The sequence below is a fragment of the Anas platyrhynchos genome, chromosome 10, assembly GCF_047663525.1.
Source record: "Anas platyrhynchos isolate ZD024472 breed Pekin duck chromosome 10, IASCAAS_PekinDuck_T2T, whole genome shotgun sequence".
Classification (NCBI taxonomy): domain Eukaryota; kingdom Metazoa; phylum Chordata; class Aves; order Anseriformes; family Anatidae; genus Anas; species Anas platyrhynchos.
The window spans coordinates 1,222,699-1,236,921 of record NC_092596.1 but is presented as its reverse complement, the minus strand read 5'-3'; the positions used below and the strand labels follow the sequence as shown (position 1 = coordinate 1,236,921).

The 14,223-nt window shown below is 37.8% G+C and overlaps 1 protein-coding gene across 2 annotated transcripts in view; it reads right to left on the bottom strand.

The window, feature by feature from the left end:
* TENM1 (teneurin transmembrane protein 1) overlaps positions 1-13,732 on the bottom strand; it is a 912,278-nt gene extending 898,546 nt beyond the window's left edge. For both annotated transcript variants that reach the window (XM_072043002.1, XM_072043001.1), the window contains exon 1: positions 13,543-13,732. The gene's annotated coding sequence lies outside the window, so the exon portion shown is untranslated. The remainder of the gene's footprint in view (positions 1-13,542) is intronic.
* Positions 13,733-14,223: the final 491 nt, after the last annotated feature.

The following is a 14,223-nucleotide window of genomic DNA, read 5'->3' as shown; positions in this document are numbered from 1 at the left end:
ACGATTATTCAGTGCCTTCAATTAACTGCATGGTTGCATCTTACTGTATGCTGCACAGAAGTCCACACAAAGAAGCATCTGTCTATTAGAATAACTTAAAATTTAAACAGTTGACAAGAAGCAGGAAGACAAGACAAGAAAAGTCTACACACAAAAAGAAACACACAGAAATACTGAATGCATATGGAGAATGCTTACTAGAATTAAGCAACGAGGAAGAGGGCTCTGAGAAACAAAAAGAAATAGAGCTGAGAATCACAGCTCTCCGCCCTGCCAATACCAATGTGCAATTCTGCTTCATTTCATCTCCAAGGTAAATGAATCAGTGTGACAGGAGCAGATGCCACAAGCGCTAACCTAGCAGGAACACTTGCTGTAACAAAGGAGAGAAGCAAACAAAGGAACTCAGCAGCAACCAGTACAAGTAACAGTTTCTGCAGCAGGCATTACCCTTTTCACTCTCCCACTTTGGGGCAGCAACACAGCCTTTGGTTTTCCTACTCTCAGAGAGCATGAGAAAAGCTACTGTTAAGGAACTGCAATCTTTGGGGTTAGTCCTCTTGTAACCCTGAGAGCACCCAAGTTCAGTACAGCAGTAAGAGCAACACTCCAAGTTACAAATAAGTAGCCTGACGTACACTGTTGTGCAGAGTTCACTTTTTATCTGTTAGACACTTTCAATAATAAATGATCTGCTCCAAGAGGGTCAAGGAGAGTTCTCTTTGAAAAGCCCAAGAAACACCTTGATGGTTGTCATGACATTCCTTCTTTTTCTGCCCTCATCGCTATTCTGCATTTCATCCCCATTAAGAATTTCAAATACCTTAACAAAATCGCAAGAAATTGGCTCCACTGAATGTATGTTTCATGTCTCTAAAAAGATTAAAAGTAATAAGGTATATTGGCATTTGGCTACAATCCTGTTAATATCTTGCTTTCTCTCTCCACCTGCACCTGTGTGGTGCTGGCAGCTGTAGGACTCTGATTTAAACCTGACACTGATGTTGTTGGTTAATCTACAACTACAACTAAGACTATCACTGAAGCTAATATAAGGCCAGTCTGTCCCAGTCTTACACTTCTGGATGCCCTGAACAGTACTGCTACACCTCATTACTGGGCCTTAATTTTTCCCTTGTTCACTATTAGCATGGCTTATAAAAGTTAAGTTTCACCACGACTATCTATTCTTCACACCTGCACTGAAAATAATTACATCAAAAAGCCCAGGTTAAGATTTGTGTCTCTCTGAAATAGGACACTTTATCCTAAATCAATTCAAGCAAAACTCTGAGATATAAATTTATATGAAGTTTGTCAGCTGTGTGATTCAAGCTATAGATTCTTAATAGAGAAGAACTGAAACCCTTTAAGAGGCACAGGCAGAGATTGTGAAAGGTGTGAGAAGAGGTGGCAGATGTGAGGAGTCATTTCTATTGCTTCAGTCTTCTGTAATCATGCATTTTCCTGAAACTGAATGTACTGGAAGTATGTATTCCCTAATCAGTCCTTTACAGTGCTTAGTTTTTCTACATGCTGCAGACAGTCTCTACATAATGCTATAAAAAAGTAGAACTTCCATGCTTCAAGGAAGAATACTGGAGTTTCAGGTTTTAAATTATTACCTTCTGAGTACTTCTCCCCCGAGCAAAGGCTCCACTTACTTGTTACCTCTTTTCACATATTCAAGCTGCCAACAAAATCTAGTCTTTCTTTGCAACAGATATTTTGAGAGAATTGTGGATTTGGGGGCTCCTGGGTTTTCTATCAGCCTTTGGGTCTGCTGAAGGGATAAATAATATTTATTTTCTGAAGACGATGGGCAAGGTTTTTTCACAGTAAAGGAGGAGTTGTCTTGTCACTGGAACAGACTGGTTTAGAAAATATGCATAGAAAATTGCTTACCACTATGACCTCCAGTTTTAAAAGAACTTGAGCAGAATCAACCTAAGAGCAAAAAAATCAACAAAATAAAGTAGAACGTTCTTGAATAAGGCTACTTTTAGGAAATTCCTTCTTTATCTTCAATCACACATTTTAAAAGACACTATCTTGGCTTCTGTTGCTGACCTAAAGGCTGTCCATTAACAAGGTACAGCCAATAATTCAGCAGCAAAATCAGAGACAAGTAAGTTTTGATACTGAAGGTAAAGAAGAAATAATAATCCAGTGAAAATTCAAGATGAGTAGAAGAAAAGAAAAAGGAGACACTAAAAGAAAACTTTAAAAAAAAAAAAAAGCCTGTACTTGGGCATGGTGGTTCTAAGAAGTCCCTCTTGGCAATACTACTCTGACAATAAAACCACAATCTAAGCCTGCAATTACCATTTGACAGTGTTGGAGGAACTTCAGTTGTTATCTGTCCTCAGAGCTACTCCAGTACCCTCAGGCATTGTGGAATAATAGGATACATTTCTATAGCTATCTCCTGTATGTATGCACGCAGGCAGGAATCAGAGAGAGATGCTCCTGCCACAAGTATTCTAGAAGTGAAAAAATAAAAGATGTTCTCCCAAGGTTACTGGGCTTACATTGATGTGGATCCCAAAGTGAAGCCTTGGAAAGGACGAAGATAAACTTGTAGCACTACACAAGAGCTAAGCAAAGTCAGAAGATCTGTTTTCTGGGTACTCCCAGCACTCCTGTGCTCCTTTGTTGACTCCAGCCACTCACTGCCCCCAAAAGAAGTGATGTATCAGCTGTAGAAGGGTTCTCCTAACCCAGGAGAGTCTCCTGGTGAGATGGCTGCTTCCAGCTCACAGCACCCTCAGATGTGCAATAATGGTGGAAATAGCTCTGGTGAGATTAAACATAAGAGGTGGCAAGACAGCCTGTGGAGATCACATTCTTCATGTACCAAGAAAACATGTCCAGGTTAGGTTTAAAGGTAGCCTTAAACACACAAGTGCATGATCACAAGCTTCTCTTGACACAGTAACAGCATTGGAGCACTGGGCACTGCTGAGGACTAGACCAGCATACAGTATTCAGTGGTTTTCAGAGAAAAAAGAAAAAAAAAAAAAAAAAAGTAGTTTATATGCCTTTACTGTGTAGTAATTCTTCTTAACCTAAATTAATATTTTAAAGGCTTGATCTGCCATATTTGTATTGGTCTGTCTATTCCTATTTTTCCAACCTCCTTCCCTGTTCTTCCTTGTCCAAGTTTTTATCTTCTGTCTTTTTCTGTCTTCATTCTAGTTTCTCCTTTGCCTTTGTCACTTGAAGTTTTCACTCTTTTCTTCCCAGCCAGCTCTCCCCTGCTGTACTGAATGGACCGGTCAGACAAAGCACCTCCTCCTGTTCTGTGCTCACTGATTTCACACACCAGAGATGAGATGTTGCTTTCCAAAGTACCAGTTCAGCTCAGCAAGGGGGAAGTGGCTAAGACCAAGAGCAGAGAGAAAGTAGTGTCAGTTCATTATGAGGGGAAAAAAAAATAATAAAACCCTACAAAGCTAAATTCAGATTAGCAGGATGGGAGAGAGATGGTAATTTTATGGGAGTCTATTAATACATTAAGGCACATTCTCAAGTAAAGGACAGTTTACACAACAGGAGTTCAAGCTTATCTTTGTTCTATTTGCAATTAGCACGTGGCCCATGTGGATCTAAACAATGGGATTTGGGAAAATCAGATTAAAAGTAGATTGATACCAAATATTTTATCCAAACAAATATGCAGGTAGATGTTTGCAGAGTATGTCTTTACAGAGAGAATAAATCAGTGAGAGTAGGCTGCATTATCAGTGCCACTACGACACTGCAATTCTTTCCAGTCAGACCACACTGTTCTAGCAGTTTACGATTTATGCTGATTTCTCCCATCCTCATTGCAATCCAAGTAAATCAAGATTGAACCGCACAAGAACCTTGCAGTATCTGAATTACAGAACTGATTTCAATATTGACCTCTCCTTTTAACTGCTTGGAAGCAAGAACTGGAAGTGATTGCTCTTGAGGCTAGCTGCCTTTAATCACAGGTAGGCGGGTTAGATTTTCCCCTTAAGAAAGTGCTATTTCTCCATCTGGAAGACTGGTTAGATTTTCTGACTGCTATTCAAATTGGCTCTGGAATATCAAGCCTCTGAACTCCAGGCACCTGCTTGTTTCCATCTTAAATATATTTACACTGGCCATTAACTTACTGTTCACCTTCTAAGAAATTTATTTGGCTGAACTAAACAAGACAGTCTTCTCATCCCTCCTCTGATGAAAGGTTTCCCATTCTCCTAAGCATCCTACTCACCTTTCTTTCCACTTGTTCCAATTTGAATTCCTCTGACTTAAGAGCAGGCAAAAAGAACTATTAAAAAAATCATATATTATGGTTTCTGCAGGACCTCATGGAAAAGCAGTTGTTATTTTCTCTCACTAATGCAAATATCTCACCCAGCACAGCTAAGATTTTACTTGCCCTTTCATTGATGTACTGCACTGGTGGCTTGCAGTCATCCTGTGACTTTCTCCTACTCTGTCATATCCAATTAACAAGCTCCTAGCTTATAACAGAAATACATTGTTTTTGTGCATGATCTTGCACTTTGTCCTATTGAATTTCATTCAGCTACTATTACTGTAGCCCTCAAGGTCATCTTTCCCTTCCTGTGCAGTATTCCAATCTCTCTGTGACAGTGCCCAAAAAACTTTGTGGGAATCAAGAAATGAGCAAAAGCAATTTTTTTGTCAAAGGAATTGTTGACATTTTTAAGCAAGCAATATCTGGAGCAATTCTTGAAGGACCTTTATGTAACCCCACGATAGTCCTCTTTGTGTAGATTCAGTTAGTCTCCATCAGATTACAATAATGGGTATTATTACTGTGATGACTTTGAAAGGACTTGAAGCAATATTCAAGCTGACATTAGTTCTTTCTCTCTGAAGAACTACCATAGGTTTCACAGACATCTGAGTGGTTTTGCTTACCAAGGAATCAGATGCTTTGGTGGAGGGAGAGAGAGAAATTTTTTGCATTTCTGGTGATATCCATACACAGCACTGTCTAAACCAAAGTAGTTAAAGTCTCATGGCAGCATAACTGTAAGATAAATACAAAAAGACAAATCTATCATTTATCATCTTAGGGCACTTGGAAACTAAGTTTAGAATAAAACTGTGTTGTCATCCTAGCTCCAGGTCACTGGGAAAGTGAAATATAGATCATATTGATGAACAAACCAGTTCAAATTCACAGAATCACACAGAATCACAGAATTTCTAGGTTGGAAGAGACCTCAAGATCATCGAGTCCAACCTCTGACCTAACGCTAACAGTCCCCACTAAACCATATCCCTAAGCTCTACATCTAAACGTCTAATTTAATTACAATCCAAATTCCATGAGAATGGAGTGAGTCTTCACCCATCTCTGATGATTTTTTCTGGGGGGTGCTCCAATGAAACATTTATTTTTCTTGCTTTTGAGCTTTCCAGTTCAAAGGCTTGAATGATGATCTATTTTGAGAATGACTGTTTTCATAGTGTGTTTTTGGTGTTTTTTGTTTTTTTTAACAATACAGCTTGAAAATATTTAGAAGATTTGATTGATACACATAAGGACTTCAGAAACATTAGCTACACAGGCAGTGATAACAGCAAAACTGAAGAGTAGAAAAGGGTATTTTTACTCAGCTAAGAGATCAAAAGCACTGAAACTACTTGTCACTTTTGCCCTTGGTTTATTTAAGCAACCGTAAAACAATGTTTTGAATTTCAGAAGTCCCTATCTATCCTGAAGAAAAATCTAAGTGAAACAGTCATTCTCCTGTTACGTGTTGTAAAAATAAAGAATGTGGAAGCAGGTACTGCTACTGTGCTGCATAGCAAAAGCCATCATCCCTTGGGAATAATTTGTTCTTTTCCCTCCACCCTCTCAGCATCCTTTTTCATTTAGGAACACGCAGGGATGGGACAATCTTTTACCATGGCCGTAGGTGTCTCCTTCAATACTCATTCTGACCACATGTTGTTTCAGGAGGAGAGACGCACCTACACTTATCTTTCCCTTTAAGCCCCAGCAAGAATCCATCCAGTTGACACACTCGTCAAGATGCAGGGAGTACATCATGCAGATGTATACACCAATCCTTAATACCTCTTCCTAAAACATCACAGAACATTTAAGAAATTGAGTTCCTTTAAAAATGACATTCCGTGGACTCTATTCTCACATTCTGTTATTCCTAAAAGTGTAAATGTAGCTACAAAACATTCCTAAATAAACATGTAAGCTTCATCAACTTCAAGTAAAAGCGTAATTAATTGAAAGTAAAGTGGAAGAATTGGAGCTCTTCCCAGAGCCTCCCAGAGGATTCACTTGAGTCTAATAGCAAAACTTTTCCATTGTCACAAACTCTAAACACAACAGCCCAAAGGATTGTAACATGAACAGATTCTGAAAATCTAAAGACAAAGCCAGGTACAGAGCTCTTACTTTTTTCTCCTCTTCTTTGATTTGTTACATTGTTCATAGGAGTAATTGCAAGATTTGCCTTGACATAATTTTAAGACCTAAAAAATCATTTTTGTGCATACTACTATATATTTTGTTTGTTTGTTTGTTTGTTTACTAAAGAAATATTACAGTTCACTGTCAAGTTGTCCGAAACAATTTTAGAGAGGAAAGCCACATGAAGACAGACTGTTCTGGCTGTTACGGCAGAAAGACTCTCAGAGCATGTGTCCTACTGTAAATCTCTCAAGAATTGCAAGAGTCAAGGCAGTAAAAATGTTTAATATACTGGGCTATTCAAGCTAGATCCTATCAGCTCATTCTATAGGACAGTTGATTTTTAATCATACATTTCTGTAAAGAATCAAAATTAAACAGGCTTAAGTGACAGGGACTTGGTATTTTCTACTCAGTAACCCAAACCAGTAATTTGTAACTAACACATCAGTCATTGCCAATACCCCAAAACATTCTGATTTTTCTTTTTCTCCTGAAGGCATTCTGGCACCTAAGCCTGCTTTTTCTTAATTTTTATTTGTTTTGTTTAAGTGTACAATTCATCAAGTGTCAATATAAACTAATCTTGACAAAACCCACATACACAAGAAAAGCATTGAGGAATCACTTGTGCTATAGGCACAAAAGAAAACTGTGGGTTGCACCACCATACACTAAGACTAGAAGTACATAAACCATAGGCAAAAAATATTCTATATTTGTTGTTTGAAACAACTATTGACTTTTTTTTTACCCTTTTATTGTTGAATTACAACCTAGTTGAATTCAATTCAGTTCTGAGAATAATTACTGATAAATTCTTTGATGTATTTTTTAGCTAAGGAATTTCAAGTAATTAAGTGTATTGTACTCAAAACCTATATATCTTCAGAGTTCTAGAAACCTAGAAACTTCTCTAGTGCATCTGAAATTCATTCCTTAGCCAGGTTTACAAAATGTAGGCGTGGCTTCCCTCACACGCTTGTAAGCTTAACCAAGCCACCATCACCATTCCTCACCTCCTTGTACCTTAACAAGCCTCCCAGCAAAAGCTAGGTGGCATTGTTATTCCTGTTACTGGCCCAAGTACCAGACTTCTGCACCTACCAAGTGACTGTAAGTGACTTGCTGCATATTCAACCAAGTATTGCTGCTTTCAACCAAATGTTGATCTCCGAGTATTGATCTCCATACAGTACCTGGAAACAATGGCAGTCCCTTCTTTAATTTGTAAATTCTAATCAAATTATACTTCAAGAACCATTTGGGAAGAATTAGTTCAATTTTTTATTTATTTATTTTTTAATTTTTTAACTTATTTTTAACATCTTGAAAGCATCTAGAAATTTCAGTGTCTTATGAAACTAAACAAATGCAGCAGCAGCCCAAATGCACCCCAGGAGCCTGGCATTACACTCGATGCCAGGAAAACAAAATGACTCTGGCACGGTATGCCTGGGAATAAGATGGAAATAAATATTTATTTATTTATGTTTATTTTTAATTTTTTTTTATGAAACTGCTGATGAAATACTTGGGCAGTTTTCCTGTTCAACAGTGAGAAAGATTCACGTGCAGCTGTTTTTTTTGTGTGGTTACAGAGGCACCCAAGGATTAATACTGGGTGAGAACTCCAGTGCAGCTGATAATTCAGCTCCAAGCAGTTGACCTTTGGTTTCTGTTGCAATAAAGTCACACTCAACTGCTTGGGTTTCACGTCAGTGCAACATATAATTCTGCCTGAATCATGCCCACTTATGTTGATCCTAGATAATTAATTTATAGTAATGCACCAAAGAACAATTACTTGCAAATATTTGTGTACTTAAAATCACAGTTTATTTGAAAGCCAGGCACTGATATTTTTACCTATATGTGCTGAGTGGTCTCTATGCTAATTTCTGGAAGATCTGCACAAAGTATTAATAATGAGTTACGTACTATACTAAAACAGAAAAACAGTTTGCATCTTACATAATATTTTTTCTTTTTGTAGCAAGACAATATAGAAGTCTGCCATTCATTTCTGCAGCCCTAAAGATTTCATTATGTTATACATTGCTTTGATGTTACATCTGGCAGATGTTTTGTAGGAAAACATAAATAAAGGTACTAGCCAGTCAAGAGGACATGAGTTTGAATCATGTTCAGCAAAACACTGATGTCAGTTGCTCAAATGGTAATGTACACCAGGAAAACCTACTTCATTTAAATAGCTGTCATTTTAAATAAATGCATCACAAATTATACAAGTTTACTGATTTATTTATTTATTTTTACCTTTACTGCTTCTCTTTAATGATGTTTGTCTTCTCCAAGAGCTTTGCATCGCACCCATCTAATTGACACTGAAGTGAAGAACAAGCACAGGAAACAGCCAACAGCACAACCATTTCACAAAGATCATTTCTTTCTCAGAATTTCAGTTGCTTACATTTTATTCTTTACTGATAACTACCAATTGCTATACACCTTGCTAGGTAGTGTGCTGAATAGAGAGATCCTCCTTCTCCCCACCTCCTGTACTTTTAACAATAAGTTGGTTTACCCAAAGAGGTACTTCAGAGCAACAATTATTATACCAGTCTAATGCACTATAATGTAATAAAAAGATCACTCTCCCATCTCTCCACCTCTGTTGCAGCTTTCCAGTAAGGAATCTCAATCCTGACAAACATTACCAGCCCTGGAAAAAAAAACATCAACCTTGGTACTGCTTGGTTACTTAAATTCAAAAATAAGCTCTTGTGAGCTGTGCAGAGCATGGTTTGCGTTTTCATAAAACATGTACTAAATGCTAGCTAGACTTTGTGTTTTCAGAGTTTAAGCCCATTATGGTAAAAAAATAAATATGAGTATTAGCGTTTAGAGAGACGGTATCATTTTTTGAACTTGATAAGATTCAGACAAAAGACTCCCACAAGTCAATGTCTTATTTTATTACCATTTTTCTAAGTTACTTACATTATATTTAACTTTTGAGGTCTCTTCTGCCCACATTGTATCTGGGACTCATAAGATACTGACCTAAATTGATCTCCATTTCATTGTAACATGGCAAGTTTTGTGATGGTTCTAATCAACTCAGTAGAGCTGCCCAGTGTGCTAACAGAAAATGCAATGAAATTTCAGAAGAAAAAATGAAGACAAACACATTTATACCTACTGCCTTGTAGGTATTATAAATCCAGCTTCATCATGATAGCTTTTCCATGTAGCATCAAAGGACGCTAATGGAATAAATTAGTGAGTCCCTAGTGACTAAAATATATAGGGCAGATAAAGAAAATATGCCATACTTAACACACAGATGGAGCAAATACCCACCTCAGAATTTGCTCTTAGTTTAGTTAACAGCCAGTTCGTTAGAGCATTAATGGTCCAGCAACAAACAAACCAGCAGTTAATAGCTAGTAATGACTGGTTTCTTGGGGATTATTGCCTAAATAAATCTCAAAAGTTGTGTGCTGTTAAGTAACTCACTATTTTCTTAAAGTTGGCAGTGAAGTCCAATGGTAGTTGTGTTAGTCACTTATCCAGCCCCACCATTAATTCTGATCCCCTGCATGCATAGAAAGCAAAGTACAGGAGTCCTTTATCTTCAAGCGTTCATCTGTAAAAATATTAGCAAACATCTTGACAGCGGGCAAAGGGATGCTCTGCTCCATACTCCCAGTAGAAAGAACACAAGCCTGAGTATGGACCTGTCTGTTCAGCCTAAGTGTGCAGCCCTTGTGCCTCAAAGCATATCAGGTTGTTTTTTTGAAAATTGTCTTGTACATATTTGCAGAGTCATCATACATTACTGGAACTGTGTTTAGTGTTTTGCTTCCAAAAAACAAAGAGCTTGTTAAAATTAACTAAAGTTAGATCAAAAGATAATGACCACTCTGAAGACTCCCATAATAATACAGGATAATATCAACACCTAAAATTTCTTATAATACATCTTGATAGTCCTCATATTAACAACATAGCTGATTGATTTGGTATGATTGATTGAAATCTGCCTGCCTGATATCTTAATGACAACAGTACTGCAGTAATGTCTCAAAAAGCACTAAGAAACATCAAGTACTTTTGCTTTTAGAGAAAGAGACCTTATGTGTCATGTGACATCATATGAGACCCTACCAACAAATCTGAGGTTTCCTCATCTTAATTCTGATGGCACCAGGTGACCTTGCTCTGTACCACATGGATGCTGGGAAAAAAAAGTCACTGATAAAGCCTGGAGCCAATAAAAACCAATAGAAAAGTAGGAAGCCTTGTTCAGAGGCACTGAAATAAGGGGGTGCCCACACATCGTTATGTGACTACTAGGGATGCCAGCAAGCAACTCCTCTGGTACTCAGATCGGCTTATTTTTCTGATTAACAAACCCTATCTTCTCCAATAGCACCATTTTTGCTGAGAAATCCTAAGATGTGTGTCTGATCTACTCTTTTAGATATTTAGACATCATAGATTTGCTAACAGTGACTCCTGCACTCCTGAGGAATCTCATTAAAAGTAATAGGATTCCCCAGTGGGCCAGGGCCAACCCACAAACCCCACAGAGCTATCTGTAGAAAAGTAGTTTCCTCCAGGGCAGGGCTGAAGCACAAAAGGTATTTCTACTGCCTGTTTTATAAATGAAACAAGAGTTTCAGTCATGAAGAAACCAGTGGTTGTTCAGCAGGGTTACAGTAGGGTGAGCTACAAGTAATGTAAAAAGAGAGATAATTGAAGTCAAATTCATAAGCTACAGCATAGTGTGTCAAAAAAGCAAATCTACATAAAGCACCACTTGTGTGAATGGGAGTAATTTGAAAACTCAAATATGCAGTATGCTTCAAAATAGGCAGCTGCCAACACATGTATTTAATGTGAGTAAATGAGGCATAGAAACATAGAGAGACCTGCAAGCAACAGGAAGCTGAGAAGAAACCTAAATATCCTGATGTACAGTCTTCTGGTGATCTGCAAGGTGTGAAAAAGAATTAGTAAAACATAAAATAAAATAAAATAAAATAAAACAAAACAAAACAAAAGTCAAGATAAGGCCTGAGTCAATTCACTAATTTCACTGAGAACGTATGAGGATTTAATGTTCCTAGGGATAGCATTTGGATTGGAGATTAGATGAAGAAAATTAAAACAAGAAAACAAATAGTTATCCTTTGCCTTCATCTTCTCTGAAACCCACATTTTGTAAGCTTCTGAAATGCATTAAGGTGTGTTCAGCTTGCTACTCACTCTTCTTTAAGGCAATAATTCACTTCAGTATTACATCAAATCATACTCATTAGAATAACAGAAGGACATGGATATCATTTTCTTAATCACACAGGTCATATATCAAGAGAAATAGAAGTCAAGGTTTCACTTTCCCATTCCAGTTTTCTTCCTATGTCAGTTTTTAATTGAATCAGTACTTTGTAAGTGTGAGTTCTCCCAAGCACTGAATTTCTCAAAGAGATGAAATGGGTACAACTCTCCTCAGCTGCTGCCAGATCCTCTAACCAACCCTAGTCACTAGCTAGATCTCACCTGTATTTACAGCTATTACTCTCAAAGCTATTTCTTTTTTTAATCTACTTAATTTTTAATTCTATCAAATCTAATTCTCAATTTACAAGAACTGTTTTTTTCAGTATGATCATCAGAAAGAAGACTATGGATTTACACCTCCTCAGTAGCTTTTTGAGGGATAAGAGTCACAGGATAGCCCTCTATATATTGTTTAATGGTCTCTTTGCATAGACGAATTACATACAGGAAGAAGTTGTATGGGTATAATCATCACAGAGAGCTCTACTATTATCAGATTTTTTTTTATTTTTTGTCACAGCAGTTGTGCTTCAGCTCTGTGTTAAGCAATATTTTCAGGTTTTTCTGCAAGCAACAGAATCTTTAGACACAACAACCTTCCCCATGCCACTGCTTACACTTTAAAAAAAAAAAAAAAAAAAAAAAAAAACACATACATATTTTTACCCTTAATAATTCACTGTTACTGGTCTAATTTACAGAAGAGAATGCTAAACCTTGCAAAAGTTTGCTGCAGATTCCTAGTGCTCAGAAGAGAGTGACTTAAATCGATCAAATAATTAAACTTTTAGAGCCCCACAGACACCACAGTGCACCTCGCAGGATCAGCTCCCAAGCTCTGAACTTGCGTCTTCATCACACACAACGGCTCCTCTTGCTTTTAATGAACTTACCAAGTCACATGACTGTCACGATACAGAGATTGAACAGATGTAACCAAAGCATTCATTCATGTGAATGCACACAAATACAAAATACTAGGAAGAAAACACTGCACAAAAGGATCACAAAGCTTGATTATAGGTTTTTCTCCTCCTCCTCCCTTTCCTCTTCATCTTTCTGCAGTACTAAGATGGATAAAACAAGCAAATATGACCAAAGGCTTCATCCTACACTAGACCTCAACCATGGCAGAACATACCTCCATTCCTGCACACTCTCCAAAGGCAATACTGTAAAGCAAATACTGTAACCAGCTCACTACAATCATTACATTCATTTATTAGCAAAAATATTAGTCTACCATGCAATACATAGCTGCCTCAAGAAAGTTTATAAAAGTCTTGATATAATACACATAATGACTATGAAAATATAGTAGACAGCTGTCAAAATAACTTGAAATCTCCTAAAGCATATCTGTTTACGTTCCAGCACACAAAGAATTTATGGTAATAAGTTTTGGAAAGTAATACAGCAGTGTTGCTAAAAATGTAGAGCAGCTGTTTCTGTTACTATAAGATGGCTAATTTTTACTCATTTGTGACATGGTTTTGTAGACGGGGAACAGCTGCAGTTTCACCCAGCTGCATCCTGATGCTAAATGCACACCTCCAAGCAGTCAGACCAAAGTATAGATTGCTTTACTTTACAGCACTAAGTACCAGTGCCTTTCCAAGAAATACCCTGAAGGTCATTGGCAATTAAAGCTCCCCAAGGTCTCTTTCATTTGGGGAATGGTGGCTAACAGACACAAGGTCTCCAGAAGTCAGCCACCACATAGTAACATAGCGAGTAGTAACTGAGCTGCATGAATTAAAGAGGATGTTGAAAGGGCTTCCTACCTGGTACAAGTTGCTACTCCCCCTCACAGCCTGGAACCCTAGACGCTGGCTCTTCTCCTTAATTGCTGAGATAACACGAATTTCTCTAGTAAGAAGTAGGAAAAAAAAAAAAAAAAAAAGAGGAAAAAAAAAGAAGAAAGGTTCTATTGGCTGCTGCCTCCTCCTTAAAAAGGTTACTTCAAATGCCTCTCTCGCTCCCTATTTATTTTCTGTCCCTCCCAGAAGAGCAGTTTAGAGGGAGAGTAACGGAGTGTTTATCCTGGCTCTGAGGATGCACGCTTGTGCGATAACTGCCTGCTCCCTGCAGTATAGCCGGCATGATGTGATGTGCATACTAAAGCAGTTTGCATTAGGCAAGGCTTAGCAGAGCCAGCTTCCCAGTCTCCACCTTCTGTATCAGAGAGTGAGACTGCTTCTTCGAAAACAGCGGGGCTGTAACGACAAGGCGATCGGGCTCTGGTTATAGGATAAATGCATTTTCTTTGAAAACAGTATTTAAGGATAAGGTCGTATTTATGTGTCACCTCACCTGTGAAAACACGGAAGGAACTAAGAGTGAAAACACAATACAATCACACAAATGTGTAAAAATCCCCTATTATTTGCTGACAGAAGATACTAAAATCAAAAACTAATGAGACATCCCTGGATAGGAAACATTTATCTGCTGCCATCTATCAA